Source organism: Ammospiza nelsoni, chromosome 1 (genome assembly GCF_027579445.1).
Source record: "Ammospiza nelsoni isolate bAmmNel1 chromosome 1, bAmmNel1.pri, whole genome shotgun sequence".
Lineage (NCBI taxonomy): Eukaryota > Metazoa > Chordata > Aves > Passeriformes > Passerellidae > Ammospiza > Ammospiza nelsoni.
The window spans coordinates 89,347,763-89,365,982 of record NC_080633.1 but is presented as its reverse complement, the minus strand read 5'-3'; the positions used below and the strand labels follow the sequence as shown (position 1 = coordinate 89,365,982).

At 38.8% G+C, this 18,220-nt stretch overlaps 1 protein-coding gene across 5 annotated transcripts in view; it reads right to left on the bottom strand.

Annotated features, from left to right (window-relative positions):
• LOC132082512 (poly(rC)-binding protein 3-like) overlaps window positions 1–18,220 on the bottom strand; it is a 496,107-nt gene that overhangs the window by 159,831 nt on the left and 318,056 nt on the right. For all 5 annotated transcript variants that reach the window (XM_059487243.1, XM_059486931.1, XM_059487391.1 and 2 more), the window contains one exon: window positions 11,025–11,110. The gene's annotated coding sequence lies outside the window, so the exon portion shown is untranslated. The remainder of the gene's footprint in view (window positions 1–11,024; window positions 11,111–18,220) is intronic.

The window sequence follows — 18,220 nt, the reverse complement described above, 5'->3', positions numbered from 1 at the left end:
CACTTAAGTGTGTCTGTGTGGAGTTAACAGCTAAAGCATCAAGCAAATGGCATGTCTTAAAATCCAGTGATGGTTTGATGGGCACTTTTCCCTGGCCTGCCTGAACTGAGCCAGCTCACTTCCCCAGGAGGCTTGTTCAATTGCACGAGAGCAATGATTTGGAGGCTACAGTGCAAACCAGACAAGCACTTTGCTCTGCCTTATAAAGGATCTTGAGAAAAAGAAAGGAGATGGGGAGCCTTCCAAGGTTACTAACCCAGTTCACAATTCAGTCCTACAAAAAACTATGCCAGCACAAAGGGAAGGAAAGGGGCAGAGATAGGTGGAAGGCTGTGGGGAGGAGTGGGAAGTACTTAAGTTGAATTTTGCCACCAAAAAATACACACAGAGAAGTCTACAGAAAACAGTGTTCAGCATGAGTTCTGTGCCCCACCCAGAACCATCAATTAGCAGATATTTATTTATATTAGTACTAATATGCACATACCTTAAATAATTATAAATTAAAAATTAAACATACTAAATAAATAGAATTAGAAACCTTGATTTAATAGTCCTATAAACTGTAATGAAGTAAAACTAAAATGAAGACATTTATCAGGTATTTGTATTTTAACACCTTTAAAGAACTTCACCTAAAAGTATAATATGCATTCTTATGCAGGAAAACAGTCACTTATGACAGTCACTGTGATTTTTCTGTTGCACTTGGAAGGAACTGTAGGGTGGCATAATGGAAATATGTTTTCTTCTCATTCTATTAGACATACAATAAGGCTTTCAGATTATTTTTATTTCAGACACAATCATCAGCATAGAAAATGCAGTTTTCTGCACAAATATGGAATATGGACTTCAAGCAATGGCTGCCAAAGCACACGATTAATGAAAGTAAAGTAAGAGAGCACTGAAGAATATCAGCTAGTAAATTGCTCAGGGTTACTCATGCAAGACAGCATCATTTTCTGCAAACACACAAACACACAGTGCCAGTCAAAAGCCATGTTAATCTAACATTGAATTAAAAGCAGTTTAACCTTCTGGACTTCACATCATGGGCCAGAGCTCAGAGCAGAGGGCCAGATTCTGAGTGCCTAGAGTTTCACTAGGCTGCACCACAGCTTGGGTTTCTATATTAAAAGCACCTGGCAGCACTTCTGAGGATGTCTGTGGCATATTAGGGCATAAAGGTCAGGAGAGGAACTGACAATGATTGCCCCAAGGGCCATCCACCCCCAAAAGTGTCAGTGCGCCATGAGAAATGACATTCTAAAGGACAGCCAGTCTCATAATCAGCCTGCCATAGGGGCAAAAATCAGTGCAACTCTTTAAATGTGATTGTTAGAAGGTGCACAAGTCTGATCTAAAGAAGGACTTACATGCTTGAAACTTGCCTGTGTCTCTAAACTGCTCTGGTCCACACCAGAAAGAACAGTGCCCCTCCCCTACAACCCAGCTCTGTCATCTCACCATCATATAAAATTAAAACCAGCATTTGATGTAAAGAAAAAAACTGTTTCTAGATAAAAAATTACACAAAAACCTTTTCAAACATTGAATTGAATCAGTATGAGAAAAGCATGAATTGTAATTAAAGTTCTACCTCTTATTATTTTCCGTAGTGAAACGTAAACTAGCTGTGTGGCTGTATTTAATTCTTCTTGCAAAACTGTAAAACTGGGTGTTTAGGTCTCAGCTTTAATCAAGGAAAATTAAACTCTTTAAGGGTTAAAAGTTGTAGGAAGTTGCTGTTACATTGCAGAATTACGTATCTGGCTTGACTTTTAAAAGAACTGATTGAAAGTACAGGTGCAACAGACTGAGATACTGTCTTTTATCATTCAGTGGGCAGTGTTGAAGAACAGAGCAGAAAAGGGTGTGTGTTCCACTCAGTTGCAGAAGAGCAGTTGTACTCATTTTATATACCAATAAGACATTAGGACAAAGATTTTAACAACAGAAACAGTAACTGAAATAGTACCAGGCACAATTGTATACACAGTGGAAGCCTTTGCAGCTTTTGTTTTATCAAAAAACTTCTAAACAAAGAAGTTTTGCCATTTTTCTTTTTATTCCCAAGTATTTAATGAAAAGCACAGCTCCAGAAAATATATCTTATCCTTCTAGAGTCTGATTATTCATGCAGAATGAGTGTATTGAGGTTTTAATATTAAATAGTTTACTCACAGCACTTTCATTTCATTCAGACTCACACGCTAGTTTTCCTCCTTCATAAAAAGGCATTTTGGATACATGGCTGAAGAGCCAATCCATGAAGTTGCCTTCCAAATGCAGCAGCTGAGCACATCACACAGTCCCAGAGTTATCCCTCTCAATACACTCAGGGGAACGCATGGGGAACACTCGGCACCTCGTTCGGAGCACAACGGGAAATGCCAGCCGCACCAGCAAGGCTGGGAAAACCTTCTTCCTGATTGGCTGCTCATCCCAAACTGCCTGGCAGAGGTCTGAAATATGCAATGCAGGGAAGCGATATTCTGTGGCATTCATTCAATTTACCTGCACTACACTCCAAGGAGCCATGCTATTAAACAACAGCTCCAGTGTGTCAATAAAGTTAACTTAATTAAATTCCTTCCCCTCCCACTCTTCCAACTAGCAAGATTTAGGGCATAGGGACACAGTATTGCTTGTAAATAAAAGGATGATTTAGCTAATCATTTGCAGAAGAAAGAAATATTTTCATCAATGATTCTATGCACAAAGCAGGGAGCTAGTTTGAATTAAAACAGTCATGTAGGAGAAGGGGAGAGATAATACCAACTATTGAAGGGCTGTGAATATTCTTCAAGCAGTGTCAATTAAGTCCACTATTTAAATCTCAGTGATTGCACTCTTTGCTCCATAAGACTGAAATAACAATTGCTTAAATGTAATGTTGTAAAACATACTATCATTATTACAAGCATAGTAAATACACATTCTTAATTTGCTGGGGACTCATCTTGTCCCTTTCTGGTCATTTTGATAGGTACACTCTCACTGCCTTACAAGAGTCCCGTTTTAGGAGTCTCTAGTCTGTCCTTTTCTGTGACAATACATGGGAAATATTACCACTAATTAAGGATAAAAAAGACTACAGTTAAGCCAAAATTAACAGATTGTTGGCAACCTTATCATACTTTCAAATCGTCAGTATGAAAGCTCTGAGGCTCCTAGTCTTTTTGAAGTTAGGTGTTTTGAAAGGCTACAATTAAACTGATGTAGCTGTTTTGCAAAACAGTATTTATCTATTCTTATTCCTTTTTCCTCAGAAACTCTTCTAATTTTGACAGGAGCTCCCTGATGTTACATGTGCAATCTCTGCTCTGCCTCTTGAGTGTTTTCAGCTTTGCCCCAAATCTCCTTTTGCAGACACTGAGCAAAAGCATGCCAAGCACTAGCAGATAGACTCTCTAAAGATTTCTCCTGTGCTGTTTATATCCTATTCCCTCTGAGCTCTTACATGCAGGTAATAAGTCTTTCTTGTTTCTTTTCTTCAAATATGCTTACTGTTTTCCATTAATAGCAAGATCTTGGAGCTGGTCTGAGTTTTTATAAGCAAGTGAAGAGAGAGAGGGAAAGATTCTTGTAAAGGCACACAGGCACAGTTTAATTTAGGAAGTATGAAAATACAAGCAGAAAAAAAGTCCCTTTATGCCCTCACAGCCATTTCTTGCAGTACAGGCCATTGCTTCATAAATGTGACTGCCAGGGGGTCTGAGACTGTGTGCTCCTCCTAGAGCTCAAATCCTCCTCTAGTGTTGGGCTTGCTGCTCTTTGTTCTACTCTGGCTCAAACCATCCAGTGCAGCCTCTGCTCGCAAACCAATGAAATCACCAAGTAGAGCCCTGTCTCCATTTCATACTGGTTAATTAGTCTCTTATTTCTTCACAGCACAAGCTGGAATGGCAACAGCCTTCCTGCATGTCCTCTCCCAATATCACAGAAAACAGCCCAGAGCATTATTCATATAGACTTGAGTTTCACTCAATAAGAACTCCTACTGAATACCATAAGACAAAACTAAAATGAAGTGTAATTACTGTGATTAGAAATGTCAGAATTCAGTTGGAATGAGCAGCCCTTTGACTGCTTCAAAGGGCTACTACTTCACTGCTTAGTTGCAAGATGTGTTACTTCATCAATGCCTTGTCAAAGTCAGGATTACATGAAGAAAAATGTGTATACAAATGTTAAATGCCTAGGCTAAGAAATTTAATATAAAGTAAAGATTATGTATCTAGGGAACTATTTATCAAAGAGACTGAATTAATTTACATTAATGGCACAGTGCAGTGGAAGGGTTATCAGGATGCTGAGTGCTGCAGGGTCAGAGCCAGCAGGGCTGGTGGGGCTGCCCATACCTCTCCTCCCACAATTTCTGCAGCACCCAGGGGTGGCACACTTGACCTCCAGGAGGGGAGGGCAATACTCAGCTGCTCCCAGTGCACCTTCCCATTGATAGATCTCAGCCTCAGAGAAACAGAACCCTATTCACAGCATGCAGGAGTGACAGGAAAGGGAGGGAGTCTCTCTTGTAGGACAACAGTGACCTTTTAGCTAGGATTGAATACACTGAATAAGACCCTTCTGGAAGTAGGAGGATGAAGAAAAGGAAAGTTTCTATTATAAAACAAATAGCATTGAAATGAAAATCTTCTCTTTTTTTTTTTTTTTAAACCAGTTGAACTCCATACGGCAGCATAAAATAATTCATACTATTACACTCACATATTTTCTTTTTCCTTTCTATTCAATATATAAATCTTCGTGAATAGTAAGAACATTAGGAAAAAAAAAAAGAGAGAGAGAGAAAGAAAAAAAATTACAAAGACAATTTTCTTAGGATAATTATATGGCTTAGTTCTTTCCTAATGAACTGTACTTCTGGCTTTTTGCTCATTTCTACCCTGACAAGACAGGAAAATAATGTGTCTGTATCAGCCTAATAAATGTTGTCTTTTAACTGGTTATTGCTACTATAATATAAAAATACTGTGCATGTTGAGCTACACAGGACTGCATTTAGCCAAACTGCTCTTAAGCTGGACTGAACCTGCCCTGTCCTATCAGAATGGAGAAATCATATATCAAAAATGGCCCTCCTGCTTAAAAGGACACCAAACACCCCCTCTCTGCCCCAGATTCTTTGGTCTGTCAGGAACTTGCAGCCCTTTGGCAGAGCCCCAGGAGGAGCTGCTGTGGGCAGGGTGTCACAGACACACTCCGTAGCCCCAGGGATCCCAGCTGCAGCGACATCGATTTCTCCTATTTTTAATGTCGCGAGTGCTGCAGCGCCGTTCTTCAGCCAAAGGGCTGGCACAGGCACGCTGGCCCTGCAGAGCCCTTCAGCCCAGACTCCTGTGCTCACTGGAAGGGCTGCTGCTGGGCCATCCATGATTTGTGTCGAAGGAAGTGGCAGAAGAAAATGGCGGAAGGAAGGAAGTGGTGAAAGGGGAAGTGGTGGAAGGAAGGAGGTCTGGGAGAGCCCAGACCGGGGAGGCTCAGCTGCCTCTGCCCACTGGAGAGCAGGAACAGAGAAACAGAGCAGCAGAGCAGCAGGAGCAGAGCAGCATCCTCCTCCAGTGCCCTGTAAGCAGCTGAGGCCACTCTTCACTTACAGCAAGGAGGACTGAAGTTCACAGTGATCCTGCCTATGTTTAGGCACTTATCCAGAGCTCCCAGTTCTGGAGAACAGTTGCTTTTGGCCAACCACATGAAGAAACTAGACATGTTGGAAGGCTCACTCAGCCCTTGAAAGGACCAGAATCCCTCAAGGTCTTGCCCCCCTCCTCTGTGTTGGCTGGAAGAGTGAGAGATGGTGGCATGAATTAGGACCATCCATCAGATGCCAGAAGTTAGACAGACCTGTGTTCAAGGGATTTTTGAGAAATGAGAATCCATGAGGATGAGAGCAGAGACTATGGCACCAATATCCCAGCAGGGCCTGCCCACTGAACTCCTCCTGTTGCCACGTGCACCCTGCAGAGTGCCCCCTCAAAGGCGGGATTACACAAGGGTCGCCTCAAAGGGTCCCCTTGAGGGATCAGCATCAGGCCTGGGGCCACAAACACGTTTCTGGGGAGGAAGGGAGGGCTGTGAAAAGCTTCCACTGCTGCAGGGAGGGAAGGTGCTGCTTGTGGGTTCAGCATGAGGTGGCAAAGGCAGGACAAACCTGCTCCAGAACAAAATCTTGAGGGCACAGAATACAATTTGAAATCTGAACTTTTGCTTTTTTTTTGTGTCTGGTGCCACAGGCATTTCTTGACTGATTAGAGGCTCCCTAAAACTGATTTCCTCATTCAGACAGCCCCTCTGCTGCCCACCCCACCCCCAGCCAGGTGACTGTGACCCTTCATATTCACTCTTGCATTCAACTGCAAAAGTCTGAATTAGCAAAGACAAGTGTCATAGGTGCTCAACATCTCCTGTTGAGCCAAGATCTTTATTTGTTATAGCTGTCAGCCAAGTCAATGACTGCTCTATCTCACTGTGGGCAGGCATATTCCATCCTGCTGGTGTCAAAAGCACATCTATTTATTCAGTGTTGCTCTGTGCTGGGCAATTGCCACACTGTGGGGAAAGAGAATTGTGATCAGCACCATTTGTCTACATAATTGTGCTTGTTTCTGGACAATTGTTGGGTCAGAGGCTAATGTTTTTTATTTATAGTCTTTCTACACTCATGTGAATTTTCCTGTGCCTTTTTCTGCAGCAAAGAATTCGGTACCATTTGGCTTCTACTGCAGAAATTCTGCTAGCAATCTGAGAAAAACTATCTGAAAGTAAATCCATTACACTCATTGGAACAGAATTTTACATTAGGGAGCTGCAGTAGTGCCTAAGACTCAAGGTGCATTTCTAGGAAGAAATCAAAGATCAAATACACATTTAGCTTCTTTTTTTTTCATATTGTATAACTAATAAGAGAACTCAAATATATTTGCCTGGATGCTATCTTTAAAAGCTGAAACAAAAAATATATGTTCCCTTTACATCTCAGTGTCCATTTCATCTAGTTCTGAAATTCCCTAAATAAGAAATAATATTAGTTTTCTTTATGACAATAATTCTGTTTATTTTCACTAAGATATTTCATTTAGTATTTTGCCTTTTTGTTATGCTTGTTAAATAAACAAATCAACATCGAAGTTTAACACAGTTGTTGCCTTAGGCAAGCCACTATTTCACTTCTTTAACAGCTCAAGGGTTTCCAAATAGCCATACAAAGTAGAGCTGCTTGCTTCATTTTCTATTGTACTGCAGGCAGCCTGCAAAGGAAGTCATGCATAATTTTTTAATACAAGAATGGATTTTGCTGAAACTGCTGTTTGCATTTTTTTTAAATAGGTGCAATTTTTCAATTTAAATATATATTTTTATTTTAAATTATCCTTTCATTTCAAACTAGATAATTTAAAATTAAAAACGAATTTTTACCAATGTGGTTCCAAACTTGGATTTACATTAAATAACATGCAATACTCAAGTATTATGTGTCTGTTGGTAAATATTTGCTGACCATCAAACCACTGAACTGGGAGAGTTTAAGAGACTAGAGAAAACAGCCTCTGACAGAAGTGCTTAGTCCAAGTTTGATATCTGTAGCTTTGCCTGCATGTTCAAAGGAGGTATTTTCTTCACTTTATTCAGGTTAGCTTTATGCAATATCTAGTTCATGCACAGTTATCTCTTGAGAGCTGATAAAGGCAGAAAATCTTACTTTCTACTGAAGGGAAAAGCTCCATGGCAGAGACTGAAATTTGCTAATTCTAAAAACTTTCAGGGCACAGAAAAAAACACACTGATCTGTTTACTCAGTACAAAGAATGGCTAATTTGACAAATAAATCACCTTAATATATGTAATAAATAAATAAACATAAAATATGAAATGTCATTCATTGGTTTCTAAGAAAACAAAAAGCAAATATCAAGAATCTGAATAAATGTATCAGGAACTTCTATGTAATTCCCTAAATGCAACAATATATGTTCCAGTTTTACTAATATAAGTACCTAATGTAAACAAGTATCTGTCAAACTGATCTGTCCTATGGTATACTCACAGCAGTGGAACAGGAGTGATTATAGTGATCAAAGGTTTTTCTCCCATCAGTATTTTGACTACAGGAATTATACTGCCAGTCAACAATACAGTAACCAGGGAGAAGATGATGTAAAAGGAGGCTACGCACTCTTTTTTTTTTTTTTTTTTGTGGTAATACTGTTCTTCCCAGTTTAGATTATCAAACTAGTGAGGTCAACCACCATTTTATTTATTGCTACACTTTGGCAGAAAGCCAGAATACTTTAATAACACCAACTGAGGGGAACAAACCCTTTTCCAGAAAACTAATTACAAAGTAAATGCACAGAAGAAAGATGGAGTGATAATTTCTTCTGACCCTCTATGTTTTTTACAGCACCCTTTCTTAAAGCAGAAGCACCAAAACACAGCCTTCTGGTATCAGTCTCACCAAAGTCAGACTTACAACCAAAACAACAACCCCTGCTCTATGTTATCAATTTTTACAGTGAACTTGCTTATCTGCTGTGATTGCTGATATATTTCCCTCAAAGATTAGGATCCCTTAGAACACAATTCCTCTTTCTCTCGATGAAGAGAGAAACTCTTCAGCCCTAAATTCAGTATGTTGCTATGCATGGATGGGCTGAGGTTACCAAGCAACCCAGGTGCTTGATGGAGCAAGTGGTCCGGATTGTTGGTATCATTTGCAAATTTCATTGACAAGGAAATTCTGTCAGCTTCCAGGTTGTCCACAAAATACCGAAGACATCTAATTGTGAACCTTGCTGAAATCTTCAGCAAAAACTCTCCCTCAATTATGACTCCTCTTGCCCAGTATTTTCTATGGTACTGTCATTTAGCAAGTGCTCCATTCGTATTGTGTAGGGATAATGTTTTATGAGAACACTGAATAGTTTGAAGTAAACTCTAATAAATACTTTGCTGGTCATACTGTAGAACCAAGGAAGCTGATAGAAACTGTGATCAGAGGTGAGGGATTTGTGTTCCAATATTATTTAGTAGAAGAGGGGATTTACCCTGTGACTATTACAATGTCATACTACAAAATAAAAAGAGATACCACCACCACTGCTTCACCCATAGGCCTGTCCTTCTCCTTTGCTTTTGTAGCATTTGCCTCAAAACACAATGCTGTTAATGAAAACAAGGTAATTTGTCTAAGCAGAAATGGAGCCTCTTCCTTAGAACTTGCCCCTCTGTTTCATCTCAAAATTAAACCCTCCATTTTCTCCATTCAGACTGACTCACAGTTTATTATTTATTTCCTGGGTTGATGAACCGATAAATCAGTTTCGTGCACAGTCCTGACATGCTTAATGCCACAGAGATTCAGTAATTCAATTATTAAGCTTGGATTCATTGTGCCAAACAGCCTCATTTTCCTTACGGTCTGCTTTTCAGGGTAAACAGGACAGAGCTTCAAAACTGCGCCTCACTGACAAACCCAAGAAGAATGGAAGCTGCTGGCTCTAGGCTGTCTGTCCTCTTAGCAAAATACAGCTGAGTGGTCACTAAAGTAGGTATGGCAGCTTGTATTGTTGTCCACATCTCTGGTGTGTTCTGTCCCAAATAGGAAAGTGAACCACACAGAGGTGCAGACAGGTGGATGGATCACTTAGTGACAAGTGACATATTCAGTACTTCTGTTTCCTGGGAAGAGAGAAATAGAAGCCATGACCCTGGGATCCTTTAAGACCCCAAATTAGACTCAAAACTTGGGCTGTGTGCTTATAGCTAAAATGACTGAAAAGCAACCAAACAAGCAATAAGAAAGAAGGAAGCTGTTTTATAAATATAAAGCCAAAGATTTTTATTCCCATGGGCAGTTATTAAATTGTGCATATTCTTTATATCACTTTTTTCTTCATTTATAAGAAGTACTACATCAGAAGACTTTTGTTTTGAAGACTGCTGTAGCTAAACATGCTTAATTATGATATACAAGGTCATGAAATATTTGATGCTGTATGAACTAAATTCAATGTATTCACTTCTTTATCTCAGAAATATGCAGTGGCAATAAAGAAAGAAAGTCCTAAAATTTCAATACCAATCATCCACAGAATAATAAAACATGATTGTCAAAACTCAACCAACCTGTAACCAAGAACTGCATTTCATAAAATCTACTGGATACACAGAAGTGAAATAAGTGAAATATATTCCAAGATGTAGCAAATAACATAGTATTTACAGTAATTTTATGAAAATAGAAAGAAAGATGAAATTTAGTAGTGCTGTAAGAATTGCCATTGACATTTTTGGAGCAGCAGCCTCTGGATATATAAGATAGCTCACTTAAGAAGTTAGGATAAATGAACTTCATTGTTTAGAATAACTTTCTGTTTTAAAATTCAGTCTCATGGAAGTTAAACTTTATGCACAGGAAAACTAAAATTTTAATACGTTCTGAAGCTCTCCCTCAACAAGAGCTGAACAGAAAGGAACTTTCTTTTCTATTCCTCTTAGTAAGGAACCTCTTCCTCCTCATTCCAATGTAAACCTTTTTCCTCTCCACCTTTCTCAATCCTTTCCAGTTCTTCTAACACTCTTTCCTCTAAATGAAGAGTGTATCCTCAGACACTATTATTTCCAGAAGTTTCCAAATTCTTCTAGCTTCCTTTCCCTAAGTCCAGCAAAAACATACAAATATTTAATGATTTAATTTTTCCATTCTAAAAATATTTTAGAGAAAAGGGTTTCCCAAAACATCCAGAGATGTCACCAGAGGTGCATTGGCCCTTCAAGTTGGGATAAATAGGTGAGTCAGTGCTTTATCTCATCTCTATCTGTAATATTGATAGGTTTCATTCTAGCTGGGAAATTTAAGAGCAGTTCCATACTATTCAATTTGCACTCATGTTTACTTGGCTCAGAAAATTAATGTAATAGTCCATATAATAAATACAAGAATAAAATACAAGTCAGGAATATTAGAGAGGAAAAAAAATCTGGAATGGAGAACTTACTTGTCAGAAGAGCAGTGATATTTAAAAACCTGCTGTCGGTGGTCAGCTTTTGCAGTCCCAAGATATCTAAAACTGTTGAGTATGCTCTGGAAAGGAAAATGATCAAGGATTTAGTAATTTTGTCACCCATCACATACTAAACCAAAACTTGTCCAACATTGATTGCTTTCCCATTTTATGAGGTTATTAATTCATAAAATATGTTTTTATTTCCCTGCTGGATTTGTAGGGATTTCATGGGCTTGCAGATGTTTAACTGCTCAGATCAAACTTCCTGGAGTGCCTAGGGAGTCAGAACAATGAGAAGAACAATTATATAATTTATTATCTTGCATACCTACATTTACAAACTCTTACAGTTGAGAGAGAGCAGTGAAAATGAAAGAAGTCTGACCCTTTCATTGTTTAAAAAACCAATATGCTGGAGTAAATGACTTACCAAAACAAGCCCAGAAAATCAAGTTCCTAAATGTCTTTCAAAAAAACAACTACAAGTTCATTTGCTATCTTTTGGACTAGCTAATATATTTGGCCTCCTAATTTGTGGTCTAGTAGCTGAGACTATCCCTTTGTACTGAAACACTACTCTACATTAAAGTCTAGCTTTGTAATTTCCAATTGTCTTTAACAGACAGGGGAGTTGATTGTATCAAGAAGCCCTCATAGCTCTCAAAATCAAAATGAAACTGAAAGACTGGGATGAGTGCTTCCATCTATGCAGGCTGTGGTGGAAGGAGTTATGGGAGTTGGGAATTAGGGAGTGGAGTTGACCCTATGAAAAAGAATGTTAGAGGGAAAGTGGATTTAGTGTTGTCTTTGTTTCTCACTTTCCTATGCTATTTTTAATTGGCAAAAAATTAAATTTGTCTTCCCAAAGTCATCTCTGGGGATTTTTTTTGCCTATTATTATTATATTTGCAGGGAATGCCCCGATGAAGACAGGAATGATGCATCTGACTCCATGTTCTCAGGAGGCTAATTTATTACTTTATTATACTTTATTATATTAAAGAATACTATGCTATACTAAAGAATACAGAAAGGATACTTACTGAATGCTAAAAAGATAATAATGAAAGCTCATGACTCTTCCAGAGTCCCAACACAGCTTGGCCCCACTTGGCCAATGAGTCAAAATAACTCACACCAGAATCCAATCATGCAATCACCTTTGGGTAAACAAGCTCCAAACACATTCCACATGAGCAAAACACAGGAGAGGCAAATGAGATAAGAATTGTTTTTCTTTTCTCTGAGGCTTCTCAGCTTCCCGGGAGAACAATCTTGGGTGAAAGAATTTTTTCAGAGAATTTGAATGCCACATATTATGGCAATCGGGCTTTTTTTTCCCCCTATTATGGTAATCAAGAATTATCTTCTTGTCTATATTCCAATCTGTAGGATTTTCTATTGTATTTTTCAGGAGGAAGTGAGAGACTAGATGGATGGGTGCCTGGCTGCTGGCCAAAGTCAGCCCACCACAGCTATGAAATAATGTTTCCACTGTTAATCTTTCTAAGATCTCCAGGACTTAGACTGGAATGGAGATATAAAATCCATACTAATGAAACTCTGCCTATAACACATAGGAATAAACAGAATTAGTAAGGAGCAGAAATGTTGCTCAGAGAAAATTTCAGTAACAGGAAAACTTCATAGATCTCTACCTTCTGTACTGTAGTGCAGTCACAAATTTGAAAATAAAAGCTTATAGTTACAAGGACAAAGTCTAATGACTACTACTCCATGAAAGGAGACAGTTGAAAACCTCATTTTAAAAAGATGTCTACTTGTGATATGATACTGAGGTGTCTTTGGCCCATTAAGGAATTTTTGACAACAATAATTGAAATATAACATAGCAATTTTTTTAAAGTCAGAGATGAGACTGATCAACTTGCAGCAATGTATTTATTCTGTCAGCACTCTTTTAGAAACAACTATTTAAAGTTCTTTCACAGTTAGGTTTTTACAGTCCTAAAGTGATTTATTTAATTTCAGATTTCATTAGGCTCCAGAACTCCATTTTAGCAATCATTATGATACTGATAGCACATTTCAGCTATGAAAAAGATTGAAATGCTATGCATCTCTACCTGATATTGAAGGGTGTGGGATAAAATCTCCATCGAGTCAATACTGCAGAGGATTATGCATTTGTTTGGATTCCCTTGCTTTTGCTCAGGATATGCCTTACAGCGGCAAAATCAGCAAAACCCTCTCTAAAAGTCATGGAATGAACGCTTTCCTGAATGAGTTTTCTGTTAGAATTAATGTTCTGTTAAAATAATCAACAGCCCACTGAAATTGTGAGATCCATGGCAAACATTTACACTGCCTCACATACATGAGAGAAACCTCTGGTATAACAAAACCTAGAAGAATAAAAGTAGCCAGCAGAACTGATCAAGTACAAAATTCTATCAACAATCTCCCATTTACAGCCCAACACTTGTAATTTAGTTGTGTTTTCAAGGCTAAATGACTAAGCTGTCCTACCTGTACCCTGGGAAATCTATAAACACACAGTGAAATTAACTACTAGTTGGGAAAGAGAGCTTGGAGACAGCCTTATGAAAATGTCACCTAAATCCTCATCAACTGTCAAAAAAAAATAAAGCAGTATATTAGGAAATACTAGGAATAGATCAGAAAACAGAAGAAGTAGAAATACGATAATGCTGCCAAAGAAATCCATTGCCCACCTAGTATGTTGAATATTGAATACAGTTCCAGTCATCTCATCTCAAAAATGACAGGATAGCAATAGGAGGATAAAGAAAATGGTGACAGGATGATCAAAGGTATTTAATGGTTTCTGTACTAGGAAAGAAAAAAGAAAGGCTTTAGGATTTTCATATGGAAGAGGGACAAATGAGGAAAAGGATTGTGACAGAGCCCCAGGACAATAATGAAGAGAACTGAGAAAGTGAATAAAGAATGGTTTTCACTTTATTTCATAGCAAAGGAAGCAGTCACAATAAAATTAGTAGTTAGTAAGTTTAAAATATGAAATCCAAGAGAGGATGCTTTCCACAAGGATCATAATTAAAGGGTGGGAACTCATTGTCACAGGATGTGGTGGGAAGCTCCAAACATGTGTGGGCTTCAAAAAGCAAGCCACTGTAATGGTGAAAGAAACATTGACCAGTACTAGTCCGTGTTTTACCCAAAGCTGCATGCTATAAACTTTCAGGTTAAGAAGCTTTACAGAGTGCTGTAGGGTGTTACCAAGGGAGGTTGTCCTTTGGTCTGGTTTAAATACAGCTGTTGCAATTCTTGTCATTAATTTTGCTTTTTTTCTGAGTTCTTAGTCATCTCTTGCAACAGGCAGATGTTAGAGAGCATTAGTGCAAATATGTGATTTTATATTTCTATAAACATATCTAGAGAGGGGCTTATGGACCATTTTAAGTTCAAATAGTGCAGCCTACTCAGGCAGGCAGGCTTTAGGCTAGGATTTTCTGAGGATCCTCAAGTCTGGCATCCAAGCATCCAACTGCTACTGAAGACTAAAGGGATTGGTAAAGAAAACTCTCATTTTATGAAAAAAAGAGATGATACTGAATTTTCTTCCCTCAAAAAAGAAGAAAATGGTAATACCATTCCGGTGTAGTTAGTGGTCTTCATCTTAACTGTTTCATGTGTCTCATAAAGGGAGGCATAGAGATTTTCCCAGACACACAGATAGATATAGGATATATGGAGTTGTCACTTTATTGTGGTGATAAAATACTATTATTTTAGTGACTAAGCAAGGTTGCTTGAACTCTGTGTCCATCTTCTGTTCATCTGATGAAGATCTATTAAAGACTTCTCTCTGGGACACTTGTGCTACAAGTGAACGGCTTGTGACTTCCACCATGGGATGGCTGATGCTTCTGATCAGATAAAAGGCCATGGTTAGGAAACACTTTTAGAGGACTTTGGTGGAAATGTTCTGACTGATTTTGGCAGACTAGATCTCTATTGTGTAGTTGGCATACCCTAAGCTGTAGGGTATGTCTGGCCCTACAACTCTTGGTTGCCCAGATCACTAACCTTGGCTGCTATCACTGTTCCCTTCTGTTACTTACCCATGTTATTTCATTGAAAACCAGGATGTGGGTGGAGGGATGGGGCATAGCTTGGTGTGACCCCAGTCACTGGGGAGTGAACCAGAAAACCTGAGGAGAATTTTCTTCCAGTACTTTCATAGCGGTTACTCAATGTCTGTTCAGGACAGAAAATGTTTGCATGGCTTCTTGGAGTGTTAAATATCCTGAAAGCTGAATATGTCATGCTAGGCTAAGCTGACTTGGTATTTTGGCTGTTTTAGGTGGGACACTGGTTTAGGACACAGACCCATCTGACCTAATGAAGATATTTTTAGTAGCTAATTTATGCAAAATTCCAAAACACAAAAAGGTTATCAGATCTGTACAGAGGATTATTACAATTATCATTGTATTAATTTTTTATTTCCTAAAATATAGATGGTCTTGTAAAGAACTCTGAAAATAAAACCTTTTGTTTATTTTAATTATCCTAGACTGTGAAGTTATACAAAGGTACCAGTGAAACTCAGAATTTTCTGCCCTCAAAACTTTTCTTGCACACCAGCTAGAACAGTTCCTAAGAGCCTTGCCCAAAAAAAGAGAAACCAGACTCAAGAGATATTGCAGAAAAAGCTGCTTCTAACTACCTGCATTGGAACAGTCAATGCTCTTAAAATTTATATTCTATACTGAGAAATAGTAGCTGTTCAAAACTGATGGGAAACAAATGAGGTTTACATACAAATCAGTGTGCCTGCATAAGTTCTTTCAAAATTTACCTCAATTAACATGAAATTGTTATTCTGCTCAAGCAAAAAGACTTTTCTATGCAGGCATGTACTTACTCCAACACCTGTCCACTCTAAAAGGTCACAGCTCAGGTTGATTGGTGTTTCAACTAGCAGGATTGTGTTGGTCTAGTGCAAGGGACTCAAGTCCCCGAGCTGAGTTTATTTTCTCTGTGACAGTAATTGGTAAATGATCTAATTCATTCTGAGTCATGAGATTTTTGAGTTCCTCTTCTGAGGAGAGGGATTGAGAGAGCAGCTAGATGGGTGCCTAGCCACTGGCCAAGATCAACCCAATGGAGCAGGCAACATATTTATGCAACTTTGTTTTCAGTGAACATGTCCAGACTGGGTTTTTTGCACCTCCGTTATACTCACTAATTCCATACCTTCAGTTAACTTAAACTGAACTGCTCTGAGAACCCTTATATAGACAAAGAATGATTCTGTTCTCTAGGAGCACAAGGATGCAGCCCTACTCTCCTACTACATCCTACAGTCTGAAAATGCATGATCCAGCCCTATTTTCCACTTGGACATTGTTAATGGGCAGATTTCTGCAGACACATTTGTTAATTATGCATTGAATTGTTTGGACAAGGCACTTTTAGCATGTGGGTGGTTTGTCAGCTGTTTTCTATTGGCCATGCATTGTTAACAATTGTTTCTACTTTTGCCTTATTGCCTTATGTTGGAGGAAGAATGATACTGCTCATGAATGGCCACCTCAGACTAAGCAGAATGTTTCTTCTTGTTGAACAGGTGAAAACAACTTTCTGCAAGGTATAGGCAAGTAAAAAATAACTGAGTAACAAACAGAAAAAATTTACCATGCTAGTTTGCACCTGGATTTGTTGTTTGTTTGATTTGTTGTGAGTACAAAACAATCAGCATGGCAAAGTACTTCCTCACACAGGTGAGCATTTCTCAAATAGCTGTTTGGATCTAACAAACATTTTTGTCACATGTTAAACCAGAAGTTAATCAGACTTTAAGAAAACAAGTTTATTGGACCATCATATAATCTGTAATGGAAAGGTTGCCATATTCCTCAAGGAATTTTGATTAAAAGCTATGGAGCTATGCAATCAATTAAAATAATTATATTTGCTCTAAGTTTGGACAATCATCTGGAATGATTTCATTTTCTTTAAGCTTGGTCAACCAAAGTGCATACATACTACCTGAAAAGATCACGTCTGGTAGGGTCAATGCTTTTTCTTTGCCCTTCCAATACCACACACACAACATTTTTTAGATCCCAAAGGCCTTTGACATTGCATTACAATGGATCTGCCACCTCTAATATGCTGAGCAAAATAAGGCATACTCCCCAAGAGAGGGGAAGCAGAAAATCTGCCCTGAGGCTTCCCTATTGTTATTTCATTTAGAGAGAGAGGCAATATCACAGTATCTATGACAAGAGTGCAAAAGATTTCAAGTCCTCCCAGCTGTCCCCTCCCTAATTCGATACTGATTGCTCTGTTGGTCCCCACTGTCCATAATGCTCTGAGATTTCTTGTGGCTGCTGTGCTAGAGAAAAAACCTACTTCTGATGTGCTCCTCTTCTAGAGGCAGCAGACACTGTGCTACCTTATCCAGCAGCAAGCTGTTTTTTTATTGAAGATTTCCATGGTGTGTCAAGAAGCGATACTTAAATGAATAACGTTTCCTAATTGCCTCAGCTTAGTTTCATAAGGACACATGCAACACAAAGATGTGTGTGAGTAAGCATTGTCTTGGGAGGGATGGACAAAAAAGAGTGCGGTGGCCAGTACGGTATCCTTGTTTGACAAGCTTAGACTGACACTTAGGGAAAACTGTGCAGATAGCAAAGAACAAAGGTTGTTTCCCTGCCACACTCTCTAGGAGATAGCCTCTTCTCTATGCAGTAGACACTGATCAGTAATGGTTAAGAACAGGAAATCTCTGAGAGACTGTCTAGTTCATGCACCATCTCAATTTGGCATGCTTATTGAGCCTTACTTCTCAGTGGGAATATTAAAGACTTCCAGAGTGATCATTCTTCTCCACAGTAGGTATCAAATTCCTTTACTATTTGAGATGCAGTATTGTGCAAGCACAAAGAGGCTGTGCCACTGCCTCAGGTCTCTCAATGAAAGGGGTAGAACTGGAAGTAAAATTTATGTCAGCTGTCCTAGGTGCTGTGCAAGCAGCCTCACTGCAGACTGATGGCACATCCAACAGGTGAGGGCAGAGAAATGACAGAACTTGACACATGTCACATAGGTAAGGCTTACCCAACCTTCATTATCTGATAAATTGCTCTGCCTCTGGAATAAGCTAAGGCTAATGAAATGGTGATGCTATCAGAAGACAACAGAAAATAAAAGTCCCACTGTGAATTGCT